General features: G+C 38.1%; 1 pseudogene; it reads left to right on the top strand.

Moving 5' to 3' along the window:
- The first annotated feature begins 3327 nt into the window (after positions 1–3327).
- Positions 3328–4018, top strand: LOC103563725 (large ribosomal subunit protein eL19-like; annotated as a pseudogene).
- The last annotated feature ends 1295 nt before the right edge of the window (positions 4019–5313 follow it).

The raw sequence follows: 5313 nt of genomic DNA, 5'->3' as shown, positions 1-5313 counted from the left end.
AAAATAGAATGTACCACATACTGGAACTCAAAGTCTTTACCCAACAATGTAAACAGACACAGTCAGCTACCTTATTTTCCTCCATATGACTATAGTTTCTTTCCCCTGAACTTTAGCCTCCTAACAATTGTATTATTTTATGCTGTCAAAAGCCTTCATGCTTCCTTTCCTAATATGCCAAGGTCACTTTCTCAATTATTTTCCTTTCTCGGTGGGTCATGATTTAGCAAGCACTACTCATATCATACGCAAGTAAAGAAATAGAAGGCCCCAATCCCCATATGATCTAATTATATAAAAATTTGGCTAGCTATTATGCTAAACGTGCCTTTTGACCTGAAGAAAATATTTCTAAGATGTTTCATTCACTGAGAAGGATAAATGAGATGCATCAAAAGTTCCTTAACTAATTGAGAAATGCTTGAGTGATCTTGTCTATTTGACTGCTACCTACTGGGACACATTTTATGGATGGTGTGAAAGAAACTTTGGAGTCTAATCAGGAAGGTGGAACATTTTTAAGCAAGGTACTTTAAAGAATAGTGTCATTGAAATGAGCTTCAAAAAGGGAGATGCAAAAAACGTGATCAAAGATTTAAGCAAAAAGATATTTTTAAAGCAGAGAGATAAAATTAATTTAATTAGACCATGTTATTGAGGGAGATAAAAATCTCTAGTCTGAAGCTAGAGGAAGATAGGCTACTATATTTCTTTATCTTCGTTTAAGCATTAAAGCGTACATACTATAGATGATGAATGTACTTCTGCCTGGTGGTTGGGAGATAGAGGGGTTTGATTTCATGAGGTATGTGTGGTACATGTTTGTAAGCTAGTTCATTTCTACCACTTCCGCGAATGCTACTCCAGCAAAGATTCATGTGATCACTTCCTCCTGGGGCTCAGTGAGATGCGAGATCTAAGTTTTATGGGATGGATAGTTAAATGGTTGCACTATGTTCTAAATGATGGCAAGGGCCATTTAGCTTTGAATAGAGAACCTGGTGGATGGAAAAAATGTGCCTCTGACCTTGGCTAGCCATCTTACAGTGTCTGGTCAGGATTACAACCGAGTCCTGGAGTGACACAAGTCTGAAAGCAGAGCCTACTAGGAGTTCTCATTAACATTATTAAGTGTGGTAGAACTATAGGTTGATTTATTTTTGTATGCAAAGGGGAGCGAAAGACTTGAGGCAGAGAAAATACCCAAAACTTGTCAGGCTTGTTGATAATATAATAGTCAAATAAAGAATGTTTGTGTACATAAAATAAGGATGCAACAGATAACTAAAATTAACGAACAATCTTCAAATCATTTTATGCTCAGATCTTCTTTCAGTGAATTCTTGTAAAGGAGGAAAGAGCTATGGGAGAGAGGAGAGGATGTTCCATTCCACTAAGCCAGGTGAGGGGAGAGCACTAAGAGAAATGTTCTCAGTGATGCAAAATACTTAGCAGAGTTTTGTTCTTTTGTTAGATTGCTCAGCTGTACATCCATGGACTCTCTTTGTGCCATCCCCGGAGTATAGCAAAGTGAGAAATCCCTTTGGAGAAGCTGAATTGTGTACCTGTGATTTTGAAGGCATGACTGAGCGTGAAAATTCCAAATGCAGAGGACTGATGGAGCGCCTGAGATGGCAGGGAGAAAGGGGAGGTTTTGTATCACCTTGCAAAGCTAATTAAGGAGAGCTTCAAGAAAATCACCCGTAGAAATTAGGAGTGCATTCACAAAGGGGAGATTGGCATCCCATTTCCAGGTTGGATATTGGTTCATGGAGCAGGTTGCTGATGTATTCTGTACCGATTTGAGCAGTGAGTAAGATAATGCAACGTAATATGAGGGCAGAGAGAGAATGATACTGCAGCTTGAATCTTTTGAAAGAGGAATCTAAGATGCAGATTAGCATGCGGGCCACTTATTAGAGAGTGTTCTTGGGAGTACGCCTATGCAAGAGAGAGAAAGGAAGCAGAATTGGGCAGAAGGAGAAGACAGACTGCACTGCAAACCCGACGGAGGTCTCCTCTGTTGAACTGCAGCAGGTCATCAGAGCTGTCCTGAGATGAGTTGAAGGGGCTGAGCCTTTATATCTCTGCACTGATTAGTCATTGGGCAGGCTGCTCCTGGAAAGAAGGGAGACCTTGGGCAAGATAGTTTTTTTCTTAGATGAACTAATCCTTAAAAGCAGCTGATAGCTGATGGCTGCTTCCTGGCATCACTTGCAGCAGCTGGGAGAATAAATTGTTGATTTCAGACCTGAGATCTGGATAATGCATTATGATGTCCACCACACCAGCTCAGTCCTCAAAGCTACAGAGGGGTGCATTATTAGGGTCCTCCAGAGAAACAGAATAAACAGGATGGAGATATATATGTGTACATACATACATATATATATATATACATACGTATATATATATATATATGTACACACAACACAGGATGTATATATATAATTATATATTAATATCATTAGATGTCAATATATTATATATTATATATTTTATGTACTATGTTATATGTGATACATGTATAAATATATATGTATATATTATATATGTAACATCGATATATGTGTATATTGTATATTTTATATATTGCATATATGATATATGTGATATATATCATATATTCCATATATAATATATGTGATATATATCATATATTCCATATATAATATTATCATATGTTATATATATATATGGAAAGAGAGAGAAAGATTTATTTTAAAAAATTGGCTTATGTGATTGTTCAGGATCCATGAGCCCAACATCTGATGGCAGTAGTCTGGCAGGCTGGAGACTCAGGAAGGGTTTCAGTTCTAGTCCAAGGGCAGCCTGCTGGCAGAATTCCTCTTGCTGGAGGTAGGTCAGTCTTTATTCTAGTAAGATTTTCAACTGATTAGATGAGGCCCACTCACATCATAGAGGATAATCTGCTTTACTCAAAATCCACAGATTTAATGTTAATCTCACCCAAAGACACCTTCACAGGAATATGTAAAATAATGTTTGACCAAATATATGGTCAGCATTGCCCAGCTTGCCACATAAGATTTAAGTTTCCCCATACAATTAACCATCACAAAGGGTGTCTAATGAATTATGGTACAGTTAGTCTAATAATGTAGAAACTTTGATCTTAATAATGTGGAAACAGGTAAACTTTTAAAATGAGTCATACTTAATATAAAATTGTTCAACATTATAAGAGTAGCCAATATAAAGCCATATGTGTGTCTAAAACAAATTTTCTTATTAATATATACACCATACCTACATTTATTTCTTTAGAATATGGAAAGAAATTTTCCTTTTGCCTCTGCTGCAGCCATGAATATACTCAGGCTTTGGAATAGGCTTGCCTCCAGAGTTCTGTGCTCTGCCAAAAAGGTCTGACTGGATCCCAAGAAGACCAATGAAACTGTCAATTCTAACTCCCATCAGCAGATCCGGATGCTGATCAAAGAAGGGTTGATCACCCTAGGACTGTCCACTCCTGGGCTTGAAGCAGGAAAAATAGTTTGGCCCTCTAGAAGGCTAGGCATATATTGTCATAGGTAAGTGAATGCTTATGCCAATGCTAGAATGCCTGAGAAGGTAACCTGGATAAAGGGGATGAGAATGCTGCTGCTCAGAAGATACTGTGAATCTAAGACGATTGACTACCACCTGTGTCACAGTCTGTACCAGAAGGTGAAGGGGAATGTGTTCAAAATCAAGCAGATTCCCTTGAACACATCTGCAAGCTGAAGGCAGACAAGGCCCACAAGAAGCTCCTGGCTAACCGGGCTGAGACCCACAGGTCTCAGACCAAGGAAGCATACAAGCGCCAGAAGAGCAACTCCCAGCCAAGGAGGAGGAAATCATCAAAATTCTGCCTGAGGTGGAAGAGACTAAGAAATAAAACTTTCCCTCTCTTGTGTGTACATAGAGGCCTCAGCAATTGCACAGATAAATAAAACAAGCCTCTATCTGCCTGTCCGTACCCCTCCCAAAAAAGGAGAGTATGGAAAGAAGGCCATAATGCTTTAACCTCTAGGGGATGTCTGTGATGGTCCATTAGTTGCCTTATGGGTACTAATGCTTCTCTCCCTGACAAGACGCTTAGGCCATCACTGTGGATTGAATCTGGTATGAGGGCTCTCAAAAGAGCAAGGTCCAGGGTTTCTAGCCAGAGATCTGTCAATATTACTAGCACACATGCTGTCTCTGCTAGCTACACCCCTTTGGCTAAGGTTTCATGTGTAGACGAATTGCATGTCTCTACTGTGTTAACACTGATTTAATGTAGTGGCCCTCATTAGGAACTCAGTAGCTCTCATTTGTAGGTGCTGATAAGGTATTTTTGCCAGAAGTGGGATTTAGAGTCCTCATTTATACACACGTGCACAGACAGAGAGTCATGTATGAGTTTTCTGTGTAAGAAGAGCACAGGGTAGAGGGAACCAGTCCTGAGCCGTCTTGAGCCTTACTCAAGAAAGCTGTCTGCTAGCAAGAGTATTCTCACAGCAAAAGGGTATTCTCACAGAAGCTGTGAAGCAGGTAAGGAGAGACCATTTGGAAGTTCTCTCTCATGTGAGGATAAATTTTACAAGAAAACACCTTATTTCCTAAATGCCATTGAAAATATTAACAATTACAGTAGGGAATAGACTCATAATAGCAAGATCCAGGTTGAAAACCAAAATTAGAGGGATTAATGAAGGACATTACCAGGAAGAAAGAAGATTCTAGATAATAGATGGTATGATCAAGAGCATGCATAATCTTAGCATTCTGGTGAAGTCGTTAGTCAATAAAAAGCAAGAAAATTAAAAAACCCAAAGTCTTCACAAGAAAATCATGATCAAAACACAAGAAAAACTGTAGCATGGTATTGCATAATTATTTAAATAAAAAACCTAAAAAAGGTAATTCTTTTGCCATTTTCTTTTGAAGTAAACTCTTTTGACTCTGGCTTCCATTTCTCTCTTTTTACATTCAATTACACTAAATAGTTACGTAGAGAAAAGTAGTTATATAACTATAACTAAAATCACCACTGATAAGTTTTTAAATTCTCTGAGAAAAACTACAGAAAAAGCACAGAAGGTTTAATGAGTGTATGGAAAAAATGCAAATGACATATTTTTCAATGACAAACATCTTATAGGTGACAAAATTTTATGATGGCTACAGAGGAAGAAGATTAGAGAGGAATCCAGAGGAGTTGATTTCTTAAACTGAATAGAAAGTCAAGACATACTAGCTTGATAAAACAAGAAATAGATATAAGTATTATATTGAATCATTATCCTGGAAAGACGCAACAGAGAT

The sequence above is a fragment of the Equus przewalskii genome, chromosome 13 (assembly GCF_037783145.1).
Source record: "Equus przewalskii isolate Varuska chromosome 13, EquPr2, whole genome shotgun sequence".
Taxonomy (NCBI): Eukaryota; Metazoa; Chordata; class Mammalia; order Perissodactyla; family Equidae; genus Equus; species Equus przewalskii.
This window is presented reverse-complemented; position numbering and strand designations above follow the sequence as displayed.